We start from the raw sequence: 12,190 nt of genomic DNA, 5'->3' as shown, positions 1-12,190 counted from the left end.
AAGGCCTATCCACTTTCCCATTCTTTATTCCTATCAATCCTTCATGGATAGCATCAGTGATAAAGGAAGCATAATCAAAGGTTATTGCCAAAGAGGGATTCAAAATTTGAGCAACCATCAACATGTAATGAGTGGGCATATTTGCCTCAGCATCTTCTCCTAGAATTTGGCAAAGTGACCAGTATAATCCTTTGGCCCTAAGGGTAAACAAATTTAAAGAGAAAGGCTCCTCAGTGTTAGGTCCTACAACTGTTAGCCCACCTATTTTCACAAAGAATTATTTGAGAGGCCCATTTCTAAGGTGGTTCCTCTGCACACTATATACCTAAGCTAGTGATTTAAAATTAATAGGCTCTAGAAAATTGGTGAATTCACTAAGCCCAAAAGCATTTCTGAATTCCTCATTATTTATTTCAATGAGGGTTTTCCCACTGATATCCTTGACACTTCTTGTAATTGGGTCATAGTTGTGTGCAATCTGGGTTAGGAGATCCACATCCATGAATACTCCAGGGACTACCAATTTTCCTACATCCAACTCCCAGATACTATTCTGCGAGGCTGAGGAGTTTCTCATGCCAAATCCAACTTTAAACAATCCCAACCCAGACAACCCAATTCAAGGGTCTCTTAGCCAGTTACCCTTATCATATAATCCCTCTCCTATTTTTAGGCGAGGAGCTCTTGGCACAAGTTCTTTTATCTTTGAGGCCACATTAGTTGACAATGTCAACTATTCAAGGAAGTCATCACAGATGGCCCTCTCCTGGTAATTAACTTTTCCTGAGAATTCTCTCTTAGGTGCCATCTTTAAAAAACTAAGCAAGCAATCTAACTATTACCCCCAATTGTTCTGTGACAAATCAAGACCTTAATTTAAACACACTGTTAAGTGATTGCTAAACAAGAGTATAAAAGAACATGTTTTTTGCTCGAAGAAACTTGTTTTGCAACTGAAGAAATTAGCTCTGCAACCACTTCTTTGCAACTATTCTTTAGAATGATACCTTCATTCAATTGATACAGGATCATATACGGTAGTCGGGCTCTTAATTGTGACATTGATACCGCATGCTTCGGCCGTCCCTTCAGAATTGAATTCATAGAAGAATTCGAAACTTTCACTCCAACGGGTCATAACGTGCCTGTGCATTTTCCTTTTCACTCTTTCGCCATTTCGTAGAGCATAACATCTTAGCAATTTTGGTTAACGAAATCACGCCAGCCGTCCGATCAAATGAAACTTGATCAGTCTTTACATTGACTTAATGCCTTTGCCTTTGCATCGGGCCCTACCTCTTTTCGCCACTTCGCAAGTTTTATCCCGTGAGCACTTTTCTTTCGCGAAGCTACGCCAGGCGTTAGATGGGACTCTAACCGCCCGACCTTTAACTCTTACCCGAACAATCAGCCTTTTCACTAACCGCGCCTCATCCTGAGAGCTAACGGTTTTTCTCTATTTCGCATAGCTTAACTCGCATTCAACTTTGGGCCACGAAACAACGTGAAGCATTGGATCAATCCTGAGATGACAATCCTTTAAGCAAGACCTTTATGCTTGCATCGCTTACCCCGCTCTTCCACTAGTTACCAAATACCACGTGGCACTCAACCATTAGCCTTGGAAAACTCTTCGAGTTTAGTTTAGAGTCAGCCATGTGTCGTATTTCCCTTATAGTCACCGGTTACACCTTGGCGCCCTCAATCCCTTTTGAAACCACGTGTCAATAGACACGTCACCATCGAGCTTTATGCTGGGAAGAACCTTCTTTTCTCTTTCACCATTTCGCAGGCCTTAACGCTCAGTTAATTCGTAGCCACGAAACAACACGAGCCCTTGGATCAAATCGGAGTTGATCCCCTTTTACCTTCATGCTTTATCTGTTCTTCGGGCCCCAAAAACCTTTCGCTGTTTCGCAGGTTTTAAAGCACAAGCATTTTACCTTCGCGAATACACGCGGACCATTAGATTACATTTGACTTGCTTGATGCTTAACAACCTAATAAGATTCGACAGACGTGGGCCCTCTGACTCAGCTCTATCCACGTGGTGTCTAGTCATTCCCGAACTGACATGTCAACCTTTTATTTTCTAAGAGAAAACATCGGATTCCACCTCATCCTTGCCACCTGCATCTGCCAGGTCATTTCTTATCCCGCAACATGAGTCATCCTCTTGGACCCACCTTTTAATCCTTAGATCCGACTTGCTGACTACTTTGACTTTCTACCACATGTCCTTATCTGATTTGCTATCTTGACCAACTGGACTGCCTGCTTGGAGCGCCATGTCATTTCGCTGTTTCACGAAAGCTATCCTTCGAGCATCTCTCTTATGCGAAACTACGCTAACCATTGGATCTTTGGGAACTTGTGCATCCGTTATGCTTTTATTAAACCTATTTCGCCCGAGCCAAAAACCTTTTGTTGCTTCGCAAGGCATAACGTGTGAGCACCTATCAGCCACGAAACAATGAAAACCGTTGATTTCTTTTGAACTTGATCATCTTTTAGCCTCGAAAAAGTCTTCACCGCCGGGTCCCGCCAAACCTTTTCGCCATTTTGCGAAAGGTAATTTGCTTGCTGGTTTCGGCTGTGAATCAACGCCAGCCGTTAGATCTTGAGCGAGATGGAATCTTGTTAAACCATACCAAATGTGCACCATTGAAAATGCTTTTCCTTTCGGCATTTCACAAGACTTAAAGCACTCACAACTTCGCCTAACGAAATGGCAAAAGCCGTAGATCCATCTGAGAGCTATATGAAACTTATTGGGCCCGACAACATTAGAAGGAAAAAGACATAAGGCTAAATTTTTCATGATTATTTAATGACCACCTAGGTTTTGACAAGGGGGAACACTTCATACGACCCCAAGACCCATTATTTAAGTGGATAAAGTAATGCAAGAATAGAAACCAGAGGGTTTTTGATCAAACATTGAGCGACTTTAAAATTGAGACCCTAAACCCTTAAGACCTAACACAGACTTGAAGCAGTTGATAGTGTGCCTGACTCAAAATTTCAAAAACTTAGCCAATTATGAGAAAAGAAAACCCATTTTTTAAACAGTGATAACAGGCTCAAGCATGGGAATACCTCAAAGAGATAAAGCGCCACCTAGTAATGACTTGCAACAATAGATTAAGGATTTACAACAACAAATGACAAATATGCAAACACCAACAAAGGGCTACATAATCAATGACATATGTCCTTATCCATTTAATAAAATTATACCAATGCCTCCTTTTCCTCCTCATTTTGTGACACCTAAGTTTGACAAGTATAGAGGAAAGAGAAATCCCAAGGCACACATTAGTGAGTATCTCATGGCTTGCATAGAGGTAGCAAGAGAATAATCTTATTTGATGAGATTATTTTTACAAATTTTAGGTGGACAATCCATGTAATGGTTTTCACAACTTCTGCTTGGGATGAAGTCATGGGGTGAATTGGCAGAGGCATTTATACAACACTTTCCATGCAACATTGAAACAAACATATCAATGACTACCTTAGGTAATACAAAGTAGAAAAATGGGGAATCCTTTGCATCTTTCTTACAACGATGGAGAAGTTTGGCTAGTCGTTGCTCTTGTCAAATTCCATAGAAAAACAGTTGAAATGCTTACCCAAAATGTCAACAAGTATATTGGATATGAACTAAAGAAGGCATATTTGTTTACCTTAAAGGACAACAAGGATGATTCTAATAGGAAAGACAAGCCCCAATTTTGAAATAAAAGCAAGACTACCGTTAATGATGAGGCAGTGGATGCTAATGTGGTTAAACCAAAGTTAACTTTCCTTAGTGCTAGTTCATCCAACGATCAATTAAACACTCAAATAATATCAAAGCCACTAAGGAAGTACACTCCTTTGGGAGAACCAATGAAAACCGCATTGAAGAATTTTATTGCAAATAAGCTCATAACATTGCTAAATAATCAACCATTTGAACCAAAGGTGAAACCATCATGGTGGAATGATAAAAAAATTGGCAAGTATCACAAGAGAAAAGGCCATAAGACTAGTAGTTGTTACAAATTGAAGAAACTCATCCAAAATCTTATTGATAATGGCACAATAAAAGTTGACGATCACACTTCCAATGAAGAGAACATGTTGTTTAAGGAACCATTCTCAAAGCATGATAAGGGGAAAAACACTAAGATAGACAACAATGCCAATTACACTACCACATCCTATGATTACCTCGTCAACCATATTTTAGAAATGGACAACCATGTGTCTACTATAATTATCAAGGACAAAACTCTCGAAAATACTACTTGAAGGGGTAAAATTATCTTGCAAGGTATTGGACCTTCGTCTTGGTCATTTGATGGAAAAATCTTCGAATGCAATGTCACAACTCAAAGGGGTAAAGTTACCTTACAAGGTGTTTCATCTAAAACAATAACTTCATCATCTACCAAGAATTAGTATGACTTTGTAGAACAATTAGGGAAGACACCTGTCGTTATCTCCATCCTTGAGCTTTTGCGTATTTCACCCTCGTATAAGGCCATCTTGGACAAAATATTGAGAGAGACATCCATTCCTATCGATCTGAACATGAAATAGTTTCAATCCATGGTGGGATACCTTTCCACTCCGTATTTCCTTACATTCACAGAAGTAGATGATGTATCTCTATAGCAACCACAGAATGCACCACTTCACATTGAATCTTTCCTCAATAAAAAATGCATAAAATGAGTCTTGATAGATGGAGGAGTAGGTCTCAATATTTTTACATTGAAAATTATCTTACAATTGGGATACTTTGAAAACGTTGTGGATTCTAGAAACAAGATCACCATAAAAGAATGTGATGATGAAGAACGCTCCTCAAAAGGAATAGTCACCCTGCCTCTAAGCGTTGGTCAATAAAAAAGGATGTGATTTTCCAAGTCCTTGACCTTGATCTTGCATATAATATACTTTTGGGACATTCATAGATACATGAAATGAGAGAAGTGCCTTCAACTTATCACCAATGTATCAAAATCCCACACAATGGAGTTGAAGTGATAGTCAAAGATGATCCAAATCTATACATATATTGCAACAATATTCAACCAAGACCTAAAGTAATAGTCCCAATTAATTGAGAGCCTACTCCATCTTTAGCATATGTGGATCCAAAATCATTAAATTCTTCCACATCAAAACAAGTAGAGCTTAAAGGAAAATTCAAGGACAAAGGCAGGGGAGAATATAACTTGAATCAAACCATGTATTTAAGACAACTAATGGACTTTCCTAAAAATCATGGAAGACCACATCCTTCAAGATAGATATCAATAATAATTATCAAATGGGATCACACTACTTCCAAGAAATGGGGTGAGATGGAAGAAGAGGTATCTACAAAATGCTCTGCAAGGAACCAAAAGAAGAGAACAATTAAGATCACATCACACTACTAATTGAGAACTATGGAAATGGCTTCAAAAAAGGTCCTCTTGGCCTACAAAAGAAATGTATTGTTGAACCATTGCAACCTAAATTAGTACCAAAGAAATAGCCGAAAAAAGGACTTGGTTTTGCACCATTGAGATTACATGGTCTTGATACCCAAAAAACATTACAAATTACTCATCTCGCTTCCATTAGTGACCAAAAATAAGAGAAACACTATTTTAAATATTCAAATAAATGGGAATGGGGTTTTGATAAATCATCTAGTGATTATGAGCTTGCAAAGACTTTCAGAGAACCTGGTGAACCCACTGAAGAAGAGAAATTTAGAGCACTATTTAGAGTTGGTCAAGCAACATCATCTATTTCTACATCTTAGGAAAAGCAAGGTGATGGTGAACAATGGATTAAGACCTTTTGGGATCCTGAACCCTCTACATCTCAAGGTTCTAGGCAAAAACTATGGAAAGTGAAAAACTCCCATTACTGAGTGTCCTAGTGATGCTGACTTAGGTTTATTTACGATCGAGACTGATTAATAGAGTACAATTGACAACCCTAATGACTACATTGAAATACCCAAAGACTCATGTATTTTTCTTTACACCTACCAACTTTGAAAACACCAATGGCCTTCCCCTTGTCCACCCACAACTCATTGATTGGTACCAATAAGGGCCTCCACAACTTGACACATTCCAAAACGATGAGGCTTTAATTGACTACCTTGGCATAGAAGATGATCTTCCTCATGGAGACAATAAAGAAGGATAGATCATTGAACTCAACAATGTGGCATACTTTGGAGAGGGTGCCAAACGTTTTAGTCACAAAAAAATATAAAAATAAAATCAAATAGTTGGTCTTTTAGTGAAAACCACATAATGGCACTTTCTAACCCAAAAAAAGTAAAAAGAAAGGACGCATCCAACGGTGAAAAACTCTTTGTGGCGCCTGAGGATGGAAGGTTTGACACTCTCTCCATGACATCATATGAAAAAGAGTCATCTATGTTGATCGAAGAAACTATCAAGATGAATTTTGGGATAGAAGAGGTACCACATAATATCTTCCTTGCACAATAATTGACAGGAATTGAGAGATCAAAGCTCACAAAGTTCTTTATAGAGTGACAAATCAATTTTGCATGGTCATACACACATATGCTCCCAAACTTGATCCTAATTTGGTTATGAATCACTTAACAATTACTCCAAGCACTAAACGAGTTAAACAAAAGTTGTGTAAGATGCATCCACATGTGGCACTATTAGTAAAAGTTGAGCTTGAAAAGTTATTGTATGTTGGCTTCATCAAACCAATTGATTATCCTGAGTGTATTTCCAATCTTGTACCTATCAACAAACTGGATAACAATATTTGAATATGCATAGATTTTAGAGACATTAACAAAGCTTGTCCAAAAAATGACTTTCCTCTATCAAACATAGATTTAATCATCGATCTCACAGATAGTATGGCTAAGTGGGTCATGATGTTAAGAAAATCTAACACTGAGTATGCAGACATAAAATCTATTAAAGGACAAGTCATTGTAGGCCATCTTGCAGATACACCAACAATCGATAATTCTCCTCTTATACCATAATTTCTGAATGAATCCATCTACACAATGACAAAATCTAGACTTTGGCAATTATACTTTGATTATTCATATACACAACATGGAGCAAGAGTAGGCATACTCTTCATCACTCCTCAAGGGGATTTACTTCCTAAATCATATTGACTATCCTTCCCTTATACAAACAATATAGTAGAATATGAGGCATTGACAACAAGACATGGATTGCAGTTTAGTGGAAGGTCCAAGAACTTCATGTTTTTGGGGACTCTAAACTTGTGATCCATAAAAAAAATGATGACTATTAGACAAAAGATGAAAAAATCACACCTTAAAAGAAAATGGTGGATGCTTTCATGAAGTATTTCACATAGATAGTCTTTGAAAAAATTCCAAGAGAAAATAATCAAGCTACAGATGCTTATGATAACCATTACTTCCTTGATCGACATGTTGTAGAATAAAACCTACTATGAGTTCTTGGAGGATAATCTTTTGGTCCTTGCATATGAGATCTCCCCTTCAGAACTAGTATGTGTTGTTGGTCTTGATTCCCCTTGGTACGATGACATTTTTACCTACCTCTGCGATAACACCCTTCCACCCAACCTTTCTAATAACCAACATTGTACTTTCATTCACCAATCCTCCCATTACACCATCAAAGCCGACACACTTTACCAATGGGGTCTTGATGGTACTCTTCTTATATGTTTAGAAAGTGACGAAGCTCAGATCACATTGTGTGAATTCCATGAAGGTATACGTGGGGCTCACTTTAGTGGTCCAACTTTAGCTAAGAAACTTATGAGGACTAGTTATTACTTTCCTACATTGGAGAAAGACTAATACCAATTTGTCAGGAAATTCAAGCAATATCATATTCATTGAGACCTTATTCATGCACCAACACAAGAAATTCAACCGATCACTATGCATGACTCTTTTGTCAGTGTGGACTCAATCTCATGGGAAAGATTCACCCTCCATCTTCTAATGACCATAAATTCATAGCCAATGAATATTTCACAAAGTGGATTGAGGCCATCCCTCTAATCCAAGTCACTAATAAGAAGCTTGCAACTTTCATCCTCAATTATATCATTTGCCAATATGGTGTTCCCCTCTCCATCATCACAGATAATGGGCGTCCTTTAAGGAATTAGGATGTTCATGAGATTTGTGATAGATTCCATTTCCATCATCACTTTTCTACTCCATACTACCCCCAATGTAATGGTCAAGATGAGGTGTCTAATAAAACTATCCTCAGAATCCTTAAAAACATAGTCGATGATGTTGGTTGCAACTAGCATATCCAACTTAATCCCACACTAATATTGCACAAGTGTCCACGCATGTATTGGAGCTACTCCCTATTCACTTATCTTTGGTTTTGAATTCATCTAGCCCATTGAGGTTGAGTTACCATCTTTACAGGTTTCCTTACGCGATCTTATCAGTGATGAAAACTACAGACTCTCCCGTTTGCAAGATTTGGAATTGTTTGATGAGCGTAGACAAAGTGCATTTAATCATCTCAATGCATACCAAAAACATATGAGTCACAAATACAATAAAAAGGTGAAACCTCACACATATGAGGTGGGTAACTTGGTCCTAAGAGAAAACCCTAAAACATCAGCAGGATAGAGAGAAAAGGGGCAAGATTGAACCAAATTGGCTTGGGCCTTATGTCATAACAATAGTCTATGGATTAGGTGCATATCATATATCAACACCAGAAGGATAACCAGTGGATGATCCTATCAATAGCATGCACCTTTTGTAGGTTCTATGCATAGATTTTTAGAGTATCCTAATAAAAAATAGAAAAAAAAAATCATCACTTTGGTGTAAACCTAGCAAAAAGTTGCCTTGTAACACAAACAAAAAAAAGTGAAAAAAAAGTAAAGAGAAATGAATTCATTCAATGATGAAAACCACTTCGATGGAGCCTTGGGAAAGTACTAATATGAAAATTGGGTTACACACTCACAACCTATCATTCCATAATAAACTTGCCCATTCCCATCATGGCTTATCATTAATCTACCTAAGATTGGTTTACCATCCATAATAAACCTTTTCCACCTTTTCATTTCACCCATAATAAATCAGGTCTTATCTATAACTGGGGGCAGATCCTAAACCTAGTGATGGAAGTGGATCCTTAGCATCACATGTTTCGAGGAGTATCGCCTTATTTTCCTTCCTTATTTTTGTGCACATTCCGCAATAAAAGATCACTTGCATCACCAATCCATAATAATTTTTTCGCTCATCTCCACAATAAAGTATCAGTTTTAGATGAGACACAAGCAACAATGAGATTTCAACAAAATAATATTTTGGCAAAATTTGACTACAACTAACTTTTTCAACATTATCTATCCTTTATTAGGATGATACCATTGTGATTAGATCAAACATGTTAACATATGTGGCAAGATACGCTAATAAATTGAGAATTTTAGTTTATGTTGGCATCAAGTCTTTGATTTTCTTTTGATTTTATCTTTTGTGGTGACATGCCTTTTAAGCTTTTCTAGGATGTCTTTGACTATAGATTTTATCTCTGGGATGTCTTTGACTAGAAAGGTGAAGATGGGGTATGATCACCTATTTGTTGTTTATGGATTGTCTCTTAGTAATACTATGACTCATCCAAGGATGTGAGGACATTGTGAGTCTAGTGTGGACAAGGGCATTCCTTGTTTACAACTGTTTGATTTCCCTGCAAATGATACGATGACTATCTAGGCCGAACCAATATCTGGATGATCACAGTACATTTGCCATAATAAACCTCAATGGTGATAATAGCACAAGAAGCTCATTCACCTCCTTATCTTCTACCTTCCATCCCCCTTTCCTGTGTGTCCTCTATCATCCTTACCCTTTCCCTTTTATTCTATCCAACCACATGACTGAGTATAATGACATACCAAAAACATATGGATTTCATGTAGTGCCAATCGACACCATCACATGTTAGTATGCATCATACATATCATATACAATAGAAATCATATTTGCATCCATCTTTCATAGTCATACATTAGTTTGCATATAATCATATCATAAGCATGTATAGAGCATCATATCCTGCACACACCACTTGTTAGCACATCATATAAATATCATTATCATATTACATCCATCATATATCATTATAAGCATAAATTATTTGCATTATCATAAATATAAACATTACATTATCATTCATAGCATAAGCATATAAAAAAAAAATGCATCTTATATCACATCATAGGAACATCACACAAATCAAATACATCATCACATATAGAATAAAACACATCATCATGATAGACATCATAAGCATATAGGATCATATATCATAAATGCATCACATAAGAATATAAGTATATAATAACCACCAATATTCACCATCTCGCATATATACATAAAAAATAATTTGTCATGATACAACAATGTTCAAGAATCATATGACTACAAAATCACCTGAAGGTGTCTACATCATCATACAACAATCAACTGATACAAAAACTAATACACCAATGGAACCAAGAGAGATATGATGAACTCCCTCCCTCAGAGCTAGTAGTTCTCGACAATATATAATCTCTCAAAGGCCTAGCCTTTAGATCATCTCTCTGACCTCCTCCCATGACCCTACTGGTGGTGGTCCTATCAATCCACCACTGGAAGCCCTTCGTCTATCCCTCCTTGTGGTAGTAGTCCATGAGGTCTTCCTAGAACTCCCTTCCTTGAGGTGTGGAGGAACTGTAGCCTCATATAGGCTCCTCTAGTAACCAATCTCTTCCCTAGCCACAATGTAGTAAACACAACTTGATCCTGAGTCACCCTGCTATGTAGCCCTTGCTACCCTGATGGTCTCTTATGTAGTTTTATACCTCTCAATGGCCTTGTCCTGCTCATCCCTAGCCTCCTGTAACTATCTCTATAGTTTGACCATCTCCCTCTTCAGGTTCTCTATCTCATCAGCCTGTCCCTATGTCATCTCCCTAAGGGAAGCTAGCTCATCCTCCTCCCCATCTCCTCATCTTTCTTGTCTTGCTATGGGGCATCTTGGATCTGTTCCTGTCCTTGTAAAGTACCTTGTGTTGGCTATCCCCCTTTCCCTCTAAGTGGCCTTGGTGATTTACCTACTCTATCATCTCCATCCCCTACTTGGCCTCCATCCACTCCCTAGCCTCCATCATCCCATTCTCTCCCCCTACCTCGAACCACCCTCCTAGATCTCCTTCTCTTCCATCTCCTCCATCTACCTCATCCATCCTTGTTGTCATCATTATCATCCAACCCTAGTACTGGCTCTCTTGGTGTTGTAAGACATGGGAAATTATGTGCTCTAAATTAGGCCTCACACTTGAGATCATACCTGCATTCACCACATCTCTCATAAGGTCCCATATCATAGGCACAAGCACCTTAAAATTTACAACTACAACATTATATGACAAAACTGGGCCCCACTATCCCAACTCTCGAACTGTGCAGGTAAACTCTCCAAAACCCCATGGCATTTGCTAGATCTTGTTGGCATGATTGGCATAACTGATGCAGATGAGGTGATGCAGTTGAAGTCTGATGACTGAATCGACAGAGGATAGAAGACTATTTGTGATGAAGAGATTGAGATTTTTTGATTAGATGGCTTGATTAGTTATTTGTGTTGCCATTGATGGAAACTGATGATTAATGATGTTATCTAATGTTTGGTTTGTCATTTAAGTGATTTAGTCTACTAGAGATAGGGTTTAGCAATAATATACAAAATACTATGAAATAGGACTTTAACCCGTATATGAAGAGATGTTTTAGTTGAAGCGGATGATTGGTGATGATTGGTGATTTGTGGTTTGGAATATAAGCTTTTATCATGTAAATGAGTATCTGACCAAAACTGCATCTTGTGATGATTATCAGAAAGCATGTTTCTAATTTTTATGAAGTTTTGCTAGGGTTTTAGTAGGGTTTTAGAACCAGTGAAGAAATCATCAAACCGGTAATGATTTTTGGTATGGCGGTGATTGACATCAAGTTCACATGTTGATTATAAAGCGACACAAACTGCGTGAAGTGTTTGAAAGATGTTTTGGTGACTTTGGAGAGAGAATTTCTTGGGAATGTGCAAAGTGCTTAGCAGAATGAGCTAAAGGTTTGACT

Source organism: Cryptomeria japonica, chromosome 10, assembly GCF_030272615.1.
Source record: "Cryptomeria japonica chromosome 10, Sugi_1.0, whole genome shotgun sequence".
NCBI classification, from domain to species: Eukaryota; Viridiplantae; Streptophyta; class Pinopsida; order Cupressales; family Cupressaceae; genus Cryptomeria; species Cryptomeria japonica.
This window is presented reverse-complemented; position numbering follows the sequence as displayed.